This window comes from Prionailurus viverrinus, chromosome A3 (assembly GCF_022837055.1).
Source record: "Prionailurus viverrinus isolate Anna chromosome A3, UM_Priviv_1.0, whole genome shotgun sequence".
In the NCBI taxonomy this organism is placed as follows: Eukaryota; Metazoa; Chordata; class Mammalia; order Carnivora; family Felidae; genus Prionailurus; species Prionailurus viverrinus.
In genome coordinates, this window is record NC_062563.1 from 11710949 (window position 1) to 11726288 (window position 15340).

The window sequence follows — 15340 nt, forward strand, 5'->3', positions numbered from 1 at the left end:
CTCAAGCTCTGCGCTTGTCAGGACCCCCGCTGCTGGTGGCATGTCTGTCCTCCTCGGTGCTTGCCATCACGGACACCTGAGAGCCACTTGTCCCCTTACTGGTCATGTCAATAGTGGTCACTTGGTCAAGTGGCTGTCTGCCAGTTGTCACCACTGGCAAGTTACCGTATTTTCTCTTTATAAGGAGAAGTATCTTGTGGGAAGATATTTTTTTTTTAATTAAAAAAAATTTTTTTAACATTTATTTACTTGAGAGACAGAGCGTGAACGGGGGAGGGTCAGAGAGAGATGGAGACACAGAATCGGAAGCAGGCTCCAGGCTCTGAGCTGTCAGCACAGAGCCCGACGCGGGGCTCAAACTCACGAACCATGAGATCATAACGTGAGCCGAGACCCGACGCTTAACCGACTGAGCCACCCAGGCGCCCCGGGAAGATATTTTTAAACTGTCTAAATATCCTTTTAATCTTCCAACGTTCACTAATTTTAACGTCACGTACGATGCTTGCCTCAATCAATCTATTGCTACGTAATAAATGATCCCAAAACATAGCAGCTGAAGACAAAAATCATTCATTTTCTCACTGTTTTGGGGAGCTGAGAATTCAGGAGGAGTCTGACTGGAAGGTTCTGGCTCAGAGTCTCTCAGAAGCTTGCAGTCAAGATGTCAACTGGGTCTGGGGCTCTTGGGCGGCTCAGTCTGTTAAGCGTCCAACTTCGGCTCAGATCATGATCTCATGGTTTGTGAGTTCGAGCCTCTCATCAGGCTCTGTGCTGACAGCTCGGAGCCTGGAGCCTGCTTCAGATTCTGTGTCTCCCTCTCTCTGCCCCTCTTCCTGCTCATGACCTGTCTCTCTCTGTCTCTCAAAAATAAAATAAACATTAAAAAAAAAAAAGAAGATGTCAGCTGGGGCTGCAATTATCTGAAAGCTCAGCTGGGCTGGGGCATTGGTGGCCAGTGGGAATATAACATGTGAGCCAGACATGAGAACCACACACTTAACTTTTAGTTTTCCAGCAGCCATGGTTTTAAAAGTAGAAAAAGATATAGGTGACATTCATTTTTGTAATATATTTTATTTAACTCAATGTAACTAAAGTCACACTTCAACATGTTCTCAACTTGAAAAATTGTCAACAACGTATTTGACATCTCTTTTTTCATGATGTCTTTGAAATTCAGTGTATATTTCACACAGCATATTCCAGTTTGGACGTGGCCATAGCAAGTGCTTAACAGCCCCTGGTGGCTAGTGACTCGTGTGGGACAGTCAGTGCGGAGGCCCCTGCTTCCAAGGAGGCCCCTGCGTGGAAGCTGTTCATACAGTCCTGTTCATACAAGACTGTTAGGGGAGGCCTCAGTCCCCACCACATGGGACTGTTCATAAGGCTGCCTGAGTGTCCCCACGATATGGAAGCTGTCTTCACCTAGACACAGTGATGGAGGAGAAAGGGCAAAGAGAAAGCACCCGCTTATTAACGACCTTGTTCTCCAACCCAGTATCACTTCTGCCATATTCTAGCCATCAGAATCGAATCACTGAGGGGCGCCTGGGTGGCTCAGTTGGTTAAGCATGTGACTTCAGCTCAGGCCATAATCTCACAGTTCATAGGTTCAAGCCCCACATTGGGCTCTGTGCTGACAGCTCAGAGCCTGGAGCCTACTTCGGATTCTGTGTCTCCCTCTCTCTCTGCCCCTCCCCCACTCATGTTCTGTGTCTTTCTCAAAAATAAATAAACATTAAAAAAAAAAGAATCATTGAATCCAGCCCCCACTCAAAGGGAAGTGAATTGGATTTCACCTCTTGAGGAGAAGAATGTCAAAGAATTGGTGGTCGTATCTTAAAATCACCATATTCCCATTTATTTGCTTATTCATTTATATCAAGATGGACCCATGGGTTTTATTTTCTTTCAGGGGTTAAAAATCCATCACCAGCATTACTTACGTCAGTGCTCAAAGTGACCCAGATTCGGCCACAGCCCAAGTCACTTTCTGCTGGCTCCTGTGTCTTGTCACCATGTCCCAGTCATTCTCTGGGCATTTACTTGTTTCTGGAACAAGATGTTCAGGCTCACTTTCTACTTTTCTTGCCCCTGCCCTGGTTCCTTTTACTGGAGAATGCGATTTTAAAACCAAACTCTGGGTGCTTTTTTATTTTTGCCAATCTCTCAGGCGTAAAGTGATATTTCCTGGTTGTTTTCATTCTCATTTCCTATTACTAACTAGTTTGAGCCTGATTCATTTGCTGGTGTTTTTCCTCTTCTGTAAATTCCTGTTCACATCCATTGTCCCTTATCCTTTGGGGCCACTGTCTCTTCTGTTGTGTATGTGCAAGCTTCCTGTATATTCTAAGCACTGCAATTTTATTTTATTTATTTTATTTTATTATTTTACTTTATTTTACTTTACTATGTTATTTTTTATTTTATTTTATTTTACTTTATTTTACTTTATCTTATCTTATTTTATTTTATTTTACTTTATCTTATTTTATTTTATTTTATTTTATTTTATTTTATTTTATTTTATTTTTAGAGAGAGCACAAGCAAGGGAGTGGAGAGAGGAAGAAAGAGAGAGAATCTCAAGCAAGCTCCACATTGAGTGTGGAGCCTGATGCAGGGCTGGATCCCACAACCCTGGGATCATGACCTGAGCTGAAATCAAGAGTCAGATGCTCAACTCACTGAACCACCCAGTCCTAAGCACTGCACTGAAATTTTTTTAAGTATTTTTTTTTTAAGTTTATTCATTTACTTTAAGAGAGACAGAGACAGCGCGAGCAGAGGAGGGGCAGAGAGAGGGACAGAGACATAATCCCAAGCAGGCTCCGCACTGTCAGCGTAGAGCCCGATGCAGAGCTCAAACTCACGAACTGCGAGACCGTGACCTGAACCATAACCAAGAGTCGGACCATTAAGCAACTGCACCACCCAGGTGCCCCTAAGCACTGCAATTTCAGACACTGCTGTGTGTTCACTCTCTGACCCCTGCCTGTTTACTCTGTCCCTGGTACCCTTGGGCCAGAATTCCTCAATTTTGATGTAATCAGAGTAATTAAAAATATATATATATTTTGCCTTTTATACACTTGTGGGGGCTTTGGTTGTGGTAAAACACAGATAACGTAAAAGTTACCATTTTAGTGGTTTTTAAGGGTACAATTCAGTGGCATTAACGACAATCACTGGGTTGGACAACCATCATCACCGTCTATCTCAGGAACTTTTGCATCCTCCCAGACGGAAACTCTGTCTTGAGTGTGGCTGCTCCAGGCACCTCAAATCGCGGAACCATTACAATACTTGTCCTTTTGTGTCTGGCTTATTTCCCTTTGCTTAGTGTCTTCAAGGTTCATCCATGTTGGTGCCTGTGTCGGAAGTTCATTTCTTCTTAAGGCTGAATAATATTCCCTCCTTTGAATACAACACATCTGGTGCATCCACTCACCTGTGAGTGGATATTTGCCTTGTTTTCCCCTTTGGGCTGTTGTGAATAACGCTGCTATGAATGGAGATTCGAGCATCTGTTTGAGTTCATTTTTCAACTCGGGATTGGGGATCATATGGCAATTCCGTTTCACTTTTTGAGAAGCCGCCAACCTGTTTTCCACACCAGCTGCCCTGTTTTGCATTCCCACCAGGCACTACAACAGGGTTCCGATTCCTGTACATCCTCACCAAGACGTAGTTTCGACGGTTTTTTTTTTTCTTTTTTACGAGAGCCATCCTAATGGGTGTGAAGTGTTATCCCATCGTGGCTTTGATTTGCATCTCCCTAATGATAATGAGCATCCTCCCGTGTGTACTCTGGCCATCTGAGTGTCTTTTTTGGTGAGATGTCTAATTAAGTTGTTTGGCCATTTCTGAATCAGATTCTTTATGCTTGTGCTTTTGAAATTAGCTTCATTTACAAGAGGTCTTGTCTCACCTCTAGGCACAAAGTGATTTCTGACTATTCTACTAATGAGAGGGCACTCTGGGGGTGAAATATATATCACATGCGTCATTTCAATCATTTGTAAATGTACAATACAGGGGCATCGATTACATTCACAAGTCCTGTATCCATCACCACTATCAATACCCAAAACTTTTTCATCGTCCCCAACGTAAACTCTGTCGCCATTAAACAATAACTCCCTGGGGCACTTGTGTGGCTCAGTCGGTCGAGCGTCTGACTTCAGCTCAGGCCACGATCTCATGGTTCACGAGCCCCACATCAAGCTCCCTGCTGTCAGCACAGAGCCTACTTCAGATCCTCTGTCCCCCTCTCCTCTCTCTGCTCCTCCCCCACTTAAGATCTCCACAAAATAAATAAATGTTAAATAATAATAATAATTAATAAAACAAACAATAGCTCCCCGTCCTCCTTCCCCCCTCCTGCTTCCGGCAGCTACCATCCAATTTTCTATCTGTATGAATCTATCTATTATTGTTCTTCTGAGTCTGGCTTGTTTCCCTTACCATTACACTTTCAGGAACTCTCCATGCTGTAGCATGTGTTCAAATCTCATTCCTTTTTATGGCTAAATGACATTCCACTATGTGCTTATAACTGCTAATTTTATGATTTTCCCCTTCATGTTAAGACTTTTTTTTTTTTAATGTTTATTTTTATTTCTGAGAGAGAGAGAGAGACAGAGCATGAACGGGGGAGGGTCAGAGAGAGGTAGACACAGAATCTGAAATAGGCTCCAGGCTCTGAGCTGTCAGCACAGAGCCCGACGCGGGACTCGAACTCACGGACCGCGAGATCATGACCTGAGCCGAAGTCGGCCGCTTAACCGACTGAGCCACCCATGCGCCCCTAAGTTCATTTATTTTTTGAGAAAGACAGCACACGTTGGGGAAGGGCGGAGAGAGGGAGGGACAGAGGATCCAAAGCGGGCTCCACACTGACAGCACAGAGCCCAATGCGGGGCTTGAACTCGCGAGCCGTGACATCATGACCTGAGCCAAAGTCGGACGCTGAGCCACTCAGGTGCCCCACCTTCACATTAAGACTTTAATCCACGTTAAGAGTCTGCCTGTGTTTGCAACTGGGGGCCAGTTTCCCAACACCATCTTCTGAACCCTGTCTCCTTTCCTGGGCGGGCTGTGGGGTCACCTTTACCCACACACTTGGCTCTCATGCAACCTCTGTCTGCTCCAGCCCACCGTGTTCCCTCGTTGGTCTGTTTCTCTGTGCGTCAGCACCCCACTGCTTTTATTATAATGGCGTGTGCCTTTTTCGACTGGCAGGGGAAGGCTCCTCCTTACTATTCTTTCTTAAGGTTGTGGCATCCACGCCACATCTCATCAAATCCCCAGAACATCCCCGTGTCCACAGGTACAACCCTTTTTCCCACAAGACAGTGAGGAACCAGGCTTCAGGGAGGGGAAGTGACCTGATGAGATTTACAGGGCCGACAAATGGCAGAGCTAGGACAAAACAAGGCGGGTCTGACTCTCCAGCTGCCCCCTGGTCCCCGCCCCCAGCTGCCTCTCCTATCTGTAGCCCACTGGGGTTTTATCTGCAAGAAGGAGGAAGGGGCTAAAAAAGAAACCACTGTGCATTTAAACAGAGAAACTTTCCAACAGGAAATTGCTTACGGAGGTGATGGAGGAGCCCAAAAGTCAAAAAAGAGACTGCGGAAAAGCTCAGAGATTCCTCGCAGAAGCCAGTGCCACCTCTAAGCTGGAGGGAGCAGGGGAGGAGGAAATGTTACGGCAGGACAGGGCCTTTGGCCCCTCAGAAAATTGGAAATGCATCCATATGATAGGACTATGAGCCACCATTAGTTGAGCATTTACTATGTGCCAGGGGTTTCCACTAGTATTTTACATGTACTCTATATACACAAGGTGTGGCTCCTCTGGCCTCTGCTCAAACCTCCTCAGAGATGCCCTATAATGCTGCCACCAACAAAGATCCATCTCCTGCTTTATTGTCCTTTATGGCATTATCAGTTTATCAGTAACTGAAATGATCCCATACGAGTGTTCGTCTATTATCTCCCCCGCCACCTGACCCATCTCAAGACTGTAAGCCCCATGAGGGCAGGACTTGAGTCTTGGTGCATCTTAGCGCCCGGATGAGAGTCTCAATCACCCAGATCATAGGTACTCTTATGTTGCTTCGATAACTAATCTAAAGAATGCTCTCATGAAATCCTCACCAGACATCCATAAGGTGGGCACGAGGGTCCTCATTTTATAGAAGAAGAAACTGAGCCTCAGAGAAAGTCCCAAATTCGCCCAAGCTCACCTAGCTAGTAAGTAGCGAAGCTGAATTCGAAGCCAGGTCTGTTGCTCTCGACCTGAACACCTGCGCCCCCTTCTTGCCTTGGTGCCTTCCTTCCAAATCTCTCCTTGCTCTGTGGTTTCCCACACTACCCTCACCGCTACCCCCCAAACCTCTCTTGTCCTGGAAATTCCCAGGGCCTTGCTGAGCTGGGCTGCAGTAACACTTTGTGCCAGGAGGTGTCACCAGAGAAGTCTCGTGGCCACGGTCTGGGGTCCGTACCCCAGCGACGAACGTGCCATAGTTTAATCACTTTTAAGGATATTCCCAAGTTTTTCCTCCACAAACCAAGCGGCAGCTATATCCTAGCACCTGTGGTCACAGGCTATGAGGGGAGGATTTCTCTGGGAATGGGTTTCTCGAAATGGAGTTGCAAAGATCAATGAACATCTTTAAACTGCATAGATCCCGTGAACGTGCGAAGCCTGGTTTTACAGCTGAAGAGTGTGGGGCCCAGAGAGGGCACACGGTTTACCCGAGGGCATACAGCAAGTTAGTACAAGAGCCAGGTCTGAAGCTGGTTCCTCCGGCCACAGATTCTGCCACCGCACTTGGATGGATGCTTCCACCTAGGCTCAAGTGCAGTCTTGGTGCACTGGTACATGCGTGTGGACCTGTATCTGACTGTTCCTTCTGTCGTCCAAGCCTCCATTCACTCACTTAACAAATACATTGGTGAGATACAGGATCAACACTGCCCACTCAAATAACAAGTGCCTCCCACACAAGCAAATAATTTATTTTCCTCTCTGATATTAATCTGAATGAAAGCAGTCCAGGGTTGGACGATGGCTTTATGGTGTCAGGGACCCAGACTCTTTCCGTCTTACAGCTCTTCCATCTTAGACTGGCAGTTTCCATCTCATGGCCCAACGTGGCAGCTGTAGCGTTGCCAGCACATCTACATTCCTGCCAGTGGGGAGTGGAGAAAAGGAAGAAGCCAACATCTTTAAGGGCACAAACCAGAATGTTTTGTGCCATTTCCACTCTCATTCAATCGGCCAGATTGAGTCACATGTCCTACACTGCTGCAGAGGAGGCTGGAACAGCATTAGCTGGGCGGCTATGCTTTCTGTTAAAACTCGGGGTTCTACAACCAATGAATACATTGGCCACTCCCTGCCACCCATACATTTTCTGAGCACCTACTATGTGTGAGAGAAGGTGCAGCAACCTAGAAAGAGTGCAGACCTGGGAATTTGATTCATCTTGGGTTGAACCCCAATTCTGCCTTTCCCAGCTGTGTGTCATGACCTCGCTGAGCCTTAGTTCGCTCGTTTAGAAAGTGGAGACAAGACAGTGCGTGTGCTCGTGCACTGCGAGAGCATGCGGACTCAGCGTTGGGTCCAGGGTACAGTTGGCATCAAAGAAATGGCACATGCTTCTACAAGAGTTAGACGCTGAGCCGGGTTCCCGGGCTGGGGGGGAGGGGGGTGGCGGGGAGAGGTGACTCAGCAGAGGCCCTGCCCTCGAGTCCTATGGGGAGACATTCCAATGCAGCCTCCTGTAAATAAAAGCTCAGAGACTGCTCAGCACATAATCCCAACGCGTCCGTCACGCATGAGTCAGAAGCAGTTATGCCCTTAAGTCATAAAGTCGCAGCTGGACCCGAGATAACTGGCACCCTTCCAATCCCACCCCGGCCCCATTTTACAGAGGAGCAAACAGAGCTGACGGAAGAGCCGTGACCACAGCGCGACTACAGTTTGATTTTATCAGCCTCCCCCTGCTGGGATGTGTGGGTTCGTTCCAGTATGGAGCGATCGGAAACAGACTTGGCTGGACCTCTTTTCCAGACTGGCTGGGGAGAAACAGGATTGCCGGGGCGAAGCGTCGTCCCACCGGGTGCTCTGACCGCAAGAGAGGGAGGTGTCTCTCTCCAATTTACTTACAGATCAGTTTCTCAACCTCAGCACTACGGACATTTGGGGCCAGAGAATTCTCTGTCCCGTGCATGGCAAGAACGTTAGCAGTGTCCCTGGCCTCTCTACTCGTGAGACGGCAATAGCATATCACCACTTCCAGCTGTGACAACCACAAATGTCTCAAGATGTTGCCAAATGTCCCGTAGGGGTCAAAAGCGTCCCCAGTTGAAAACCACTGCTTGAGATAGACAGAGCCTGCAGGTAGGATGTTTAAGCACAGATTCTTTAAGCAGATTTATGGATGTTAGTGATTTTCTTCTCTGTGGGCAGGTGTATGTTTTTTCTCCTACAAAGGGGTACAATGGCCTTCGTAGTTATTAATGATTTCAGGCCATTATTGGTACAATTTGTGGCATTTGAATGTGGACAATGGAAATTATATTATAGGGGCGCCTGGGTGGCTCAGTCAGTTAAGCGTCCGACTTCAGCCAGGTCACGATCTCGCAGTCCGTGAGTTCAAGCCCCGCGTCAGGCTGTGTGCTGACAGCTCAGAGCCTGGAGCCTGTTTCGGATTCTGTGTCTCCTTCTCTCTCTCTTTCTGCCCCTCCCTGGCTCTCACTGTCTCTCTCAAAAATAAATAAACATCAAAAAAAATTTTTTGAGAAATGATATGACAATGTTGTGTCAACGTTAAATTTCCTGACTTTGAAACCTATTTCAAACCTGTGGCCGTGTATGAGAATGTCCTTGTTCTTCAGAAATGCACTCGGGGTAAAAATCATCAGGTCTGTATCTGACTCTCAGATGGTTCAGAAAAATTACACACACACAGAAAATGATAAATCAAGTGTAGCAAAATGTTGAAAATTGGGGGATCTGAGTGAAGGAGATATGGAAGCTCATCGAGCTATTCTTTTTTTATATATATATTTATTTTTGAGAGAGAGAGAGAGAGAGAGAGAGAGAGGGAGGGAGGGAGGGAGCACGACCGGGAGGGGGCAGAGAGAGAGGGAGACACAGAATCGGAAGCAGGCTCCATCCAGGCTCCGAGCCGTCAGCCCAGAGCCTGACATGGGGCTCGAACTCACAAACTGCAAGATGGTGACCTGAGCTGGAGTCAGACTCTTCACTGACCCAGCCGCCCAGGTGCCCCTTATTGCACCATTCCTGCAACTTCTCGGTAAAATTGAAATCATCTTAGAAATTATTTTGGAGGGATACACCTTTCTCCCCAGTCCCCCCCGATCTTGATCCCCCCACACTCTGCAAGTAAGAAAGAGGGTGTAAAATAGAAACAGAGGATGGCTTGGTCTCCTATAACTGCAAAGTCCAGAAGATGATCACACGCAGTTCAGGTAAGGTTTGCTCTAGGCGGTTAATGCTAATAATAGCTAAAACTCAGTGAGTGCTTACAATGTGCCACTCTTCTAACCACAATATATTTAGCAGCTTATCTTCACAACAGCCCCATGAGGTAGCCATACTCTTATTATCCCTGTTTTCCACATTAGGAAACGACATCCCAAAAGAATAAAAACTTGCCCGTGGTCACACAGCACACAAGTGGGGGGGGCTCAGACTAGTCTGACTGACTAGAAAGGGAGATCCACCTTCAAGTAAGGCTTGATCCAGCCGCTCGAGGATCTCACCAAGGACCTGGTTTCCCTTGGTCTCTCCTCTTCGCCTTCTCCAGGGAACTCACCCCCTCATGGCTGCCAGCAGATTCTGATGAGACTTTTTTCCCTCGGGGCAAAAAGCACCCGTGTCTCAATTCCATGCCAAGATCCTCAAATTCACTCTCATTGGGCCATCTGAAGTCACACACCTATTTCTGAACCAATCGCCATGCTCCAGGTGGCTGGACAATGTTGCTTGGCTTTTGTATTAAACAGGTGGAGTCTGCTGAGAAAGCAGGCAAGAGAGATTCCTCCAAAAGTTCAAGGTCTTATTTCCCTGAAGGAGGGGGAATGGCTGTAGGCAACCAGAAACAGATGTCTGCATCCCCATGACTCACACATACAATAAAACACTGTAAAATGTAGAGGGGGAGGAGGAGGAGGAGGAGGAGGAGGAGGAGGAGGAGGAGGAGGAAGGAGAATGGAGAATGGAGAAAGGAGGAAGGAGGAGGAGAGGAGGAGGCCTGGTTTGGGGACGGCTATGCTGTAGCCCAGGCATGCACCATCTGGCAGCCTGGCCTGGCCGTGACCCTCCAGGGAAGGAGGCCTTCCTGTCCACACCCACACCCCGAAGTGGTGGCAGGGTCACAGGGCAGGCACGCTCAGGGTTTTGGAAGACAGCCTGCAGCACGGCCAGGTCACTTCTGGGCTACTTCCTTCTGGGCAGGAGGCCCTGCTGGGAATAGGGAACATGTGAAGATGTTCCCACAGACTGACCGGCTGGGCACACGTAGCCTCTAGGGACAGTGGGCAGGGATACCTGACGTCCTGAGAACACAGTGGCCCCTCTTGTCTCACAGCCAGGAAACGCTGAGGCCCTTGGTCCTTCCACCAGGCTATAACCGGGAGCTTCTAAAGTCCCTGTGGGCCCCAAGCCCACTTTTTCCTTTCTTTTTTTTTTTTTTAATGTTTATTCATTTTTTGAGAGACAGAGACAGAGCATGAGTGGGGGAGGGGTAGAGAGCGAGGGAGACATAGAATCCGAGCTCCAGGCTCCGAGCTGTGAGCACAAAGCTGACGTGGGGTTGGAACTCACGGACCGTGAGATCATGACCCGAGCCGAAGCCAGACGCCCAACTGACGGAGCCACCCAGGTGCCCTGAAGCCCACTTTTTCTTTCTTTTTTTTCTTTTTTTTTTTTTAATTTTTTTTTTTCAACGTTTATTTATTTTTGGGACAGAGAGAGACAGAGCATGGACGGGGGAGGGGCAGAGAGAGAGGGAGACACAGAATCAGAAACAGGCTCCAGGCTCTGAGCCATCAGCCCAGAGCCCGACGCGGGGCTCGAACCCACGGACCGCGAGATCGTGACCTGGCTGAAGTCGGACGCTTAACCGACTATGCCACCCAGGTGCCCCTACTTTTTCTTAACAGCCCACACATTCAATCATTAAAAAGCCAGTAATGCTTCTTCCTGCCTCAGGGCTTTTGCACTGGCTTTCTGCTCTGTCTGGAACACTGTTCCCCTACAGTCTCACATGGCTCCTTCCATCCCCTCCCATAAGTCTGCTCACATATCACCTTCTCAGTGAGGCAGTCCCTGGCCACCTTCATCCACAACTCAACCTGCCCTCTAGCCTCCCAGCTTCAGATCCTCCTTACCCTGCTTTGTGTGTGTTTGTTTGTTTGTTTGTTTGTTTTTCAAAGCAGCCATCACTTCACTTCTGGCATGTCGACAAGTCCATTACCTATTGGTTATTATCCATCACCCCCCACCACCACCTCCCCAGGTGTCGGCTCCAGGAGGCAGAGATTTTTGTCTTCTTTTATTCCTGCTGTTTCCCGTACCTAGAACAGGCCCTGCCTTGTAACATCTGCTCAATAAATATTTGCTGAATGAATAAATACATGAATAGCAAAAATTATAGTGAAGCTCATTTTTGCAGTCAATTTGTGTTGTTTGGAACCTATGCAAATGTGCATGAGGAACCTTAAACGTTCTCCTCAACATCAGGCGCTGTGCGTCACTGAGGAACGTCTCTTAGGAATGAGACTCCATTCCCCACAGGGCCACCAGCCCCCAGGACAGGGCTGGCGCGGAGCAGATGCTGAAAACGTTTAACCGGCAAATGTACCGTCAGGCAGATGACCAGGTGGGAGAAGGAAGTCAGTTGGCACGAGCCCCCATTACAGCCTCCCTGCCTCCAGCCCCCTCACCCCTCACCCCTGTGCGCCCTTCTTACTCACTGCCCTTCCCTCTCGGTGCACCCCCCACTCTAACCGGCCTCCTCTCAGCAGCTAGACGGATCCCCTCAAAGCACAAATTGGATCTTCAATTCTGCGGGGCTCCCTGCTGCCCTCGGAACAGCCTAGATTCCTCTGTAGGGCACCAAGCATGCCCAGCCCCCACGGAACTTCCATTTTTCTACAACTTTCTTCTCACGTTCACTCCAGGCTCGCCGATTGTTTTTTCTTCAATTCAGTGAGTAAAACAACCTCTCGCCACCAGGGTGAGAGCACATGGCACGTGCTATTCCCTCTGTGTGGAGGACTCTCATACCTCACCTGATTCCCTTTCCCCAGCGGGTTCTTACTTAACTTCAGATTTCAGCTGATTCCCCTCCTGCAGGAAGCCCTCCCTGATTTCTCCTCCTGAGGTAGATCACGACTACGTATGCATCCCCATAGTTCTCTCTCTGCCCCAGTCTTTCATTCACGCATTAATTCAACACGTATTTGGCCTACTTGGTGCATAATGATCTGGCTCTTTAATATCTCTCTGATCCCACCTTCCCCCTTTTTTCCTCTCACCCTCTGCTCCAGCTACATAAGCCTCCTTGCTATTGCTTGAGCACACCAAGCATGCTCCTGCCCCAGGGCCTCTGCACTTCTTTGGGCATCTTCATCCAGTTCCTTCACTTCCTGCAGGTCTCTGCTTAACTGCTGCCTCCTCGGAAAGGCTCTGCCGACACCTTCCCCTCCCCATCTGCTGAAGCACTCCTCGTCATTCTCTGTCCATCCCTGTAGCCTGCGTCATTTCTCCACATCATTTGTCCCTACCGGAAATTAGATTATCTTTTTACCTGTTTATTGTCTGTCCCTCTTGCGACTCTGAGGGCAGGGGCCTCCCATGTCTTGTCTGCTGCTGAATTATCAGCATTTTACACAGTACCTGGCCCACAGCTATTCTTGGTAAAGATTTGGTGAGTGAATGAATGTGGCAATCCAGATCAATATGACTCGGCACAAGCCATGGGGGGCTCCGTCCCCCAACACCGTGACACCTCCGGGGTGTCCATCTCGGGCAGCTTTGCAGCCTGAGTCTCAGAGCTAGGAGGAAGCGGAGAACATAGACCTAAAGGAAGAGAAGGGGCCAGCCACATCCCTCTCCAGGGAGATCATTCACTTGGAAGTAGGTACAGTGAGTGCAAAGGCCCTGTGGCAGGATGACAGTAGGAGACATCAGGAGACAAGGCTGGAGAGTCAGCAGGGCCTTGAATGTCAGGTGAGGGTGTGGACCTCAACCCAACACTTTCATAGTCAAGTATAACACACAGGGGAAGTAATAAACATTTCTTCAGTGTCTCCTGCCTGTCAGTACCCTACCTCTCATTGTGTTCACTGTGAACCTTTCTAAAGCCTATGAAGCATTAGATTTCCATTTAATGAAGGAAAATGGACCTACATAGGCTCAGAAACACAGCTATGAGACTCCAAGTTTCTAAGGCTAGGCTCCTCCCATTGTCTTTGACCTTTGCCCCATCCTGTGATTCCACCTCTTCCCTCCTTTCTGGCTTTGTTCTAATTGGTGACCAAAGGCACATGTCATTCTCCAGGCCAGAAAAACAACTTGACACCCATTCAACGTCTCCCCCGGAACACCCAACACCCATCACATGTAATATATGCAAAACAGAACTCCCAGGTTCCCCACCCCCAGAGCTGATCTCCCCCAGCTCAGCCAGTGGCACCTCCGTCTCCCAAAGGCTCAGGCCAGGAACCTGAGCGTCATCCCTGACATCTCATCAACCAGCAAATGCTGGCCGCTCCACCTTCAAAATACATCCAGAATCAGCCACTTCTCCCAAGTCCATGATCACCCTGGTCTGACCATCCATCCATCCACTCCTACCTGGGCTATTTCAGCACCTGTCCCTGGTGTCCTGCCTCTGCACGGTCGCTGGGTCCATTCCTTGCGTGGAGCCAGAGAGACCCTGTTAAAAATATAAAGTCAAAGTCACCACGCAATTCTTTACCAGAGCTTCCCGAAAGAATTATGACGGACGTGTTCCACATCTGTACCGCCCGATACATTTCCCACCTGCCACATGGGACTATCGAAATGGGCTCAGTCTAACTGAAGGGCTGAATTTTTAATTTTACTTACTTTAATAGTTGGCAAGGCTGTGGGAAAACAAGCATTCTTGAACACAGCTGTGAGAGTATAAATTAGGACGTGATTCTAATCCCAGTATCCACCTACCTCAGAATGGTTTGTCTCTATCTACCAAAATGACAAGGGCATGTAACAGTTATCACGGCAATCCCACTTCAAGAGTGTGTCTTTCCCGTGCAAAAGTGACATTACACAAAAAAATTTACAACACCCAAAGACAGGAAACAACCCAAGTGCCTATTCAACAGACAACTAGTTACATGAATTATGTGGTCCAGCCACATAAGGGAATACGATGATGTTGTTAAAAAAAAAAAAAAAAAAAAAAAAAAAGGAGGAAACAGGACACCTAGAGCAAAAACAAAGAAAAAATCCAGAAACTGGACTTCATCAAAAGCAAAAACGGTTTTGTGCACCAAAGGACACTATCCAAAAAGTGAAAACACAGCCAACAAAATGAGAAAATAGATTTGCAAATCATGTATCTGGTAAGAGGCTAGCGTCCAGAATGCATGAAGAACTCTTACAACTCAACCACAAAAAGACAGATCATCCCATTTTGAAACAGGCAAAGGTTTGAATAAATGCACTGGGCTGAGCCTTAATTCACTCGGCAAGTGTTTACTGAGCCTCTACCACGTGCCCTATGCTGATCCCGACATGGGGATTCAGCTGTGAACAAAGCAAGTCCGGGCCCTCAGGAACTGGTTTTCTGGTGAATGACACATGTTATGGCCCATGACAAGCGCTGTGAAGACAAAACATGATGATGTCACAGTGACTGGAGGAGAGGGCAACTTTGAGTAGGGAGGGCAAGAGGGCCCCCCCCCGAGGAGGCAACATCATTGGTAATTAAGAGTAAATGAAAGGCTGTGGACTCGCTCCTGGGCCTGCGCCTAACAGATATTAAGCGCTCACCAAATCTTATAGTGACGCTTAGGGTCATTCTCCTCAGTTTACTGTCTTCTCCCTCGGGAGAACAAGAGGTCCTGGGGATCGGGCTCGACGTTTCTCCTCCCCGGGACGCTCAACGGCAGCTGGCACACAGTAGGTGTACGCAGGGTCCTCCTGACCTCCGCACGACGTAGGGCTCCAGAAGCTAGCCCAGTGGGAATGGGCCTCAGCCCAGGAGTACGGTTCAAAGTGTCCACCAAGTGCCGGCTTTCTAGCCCCGGG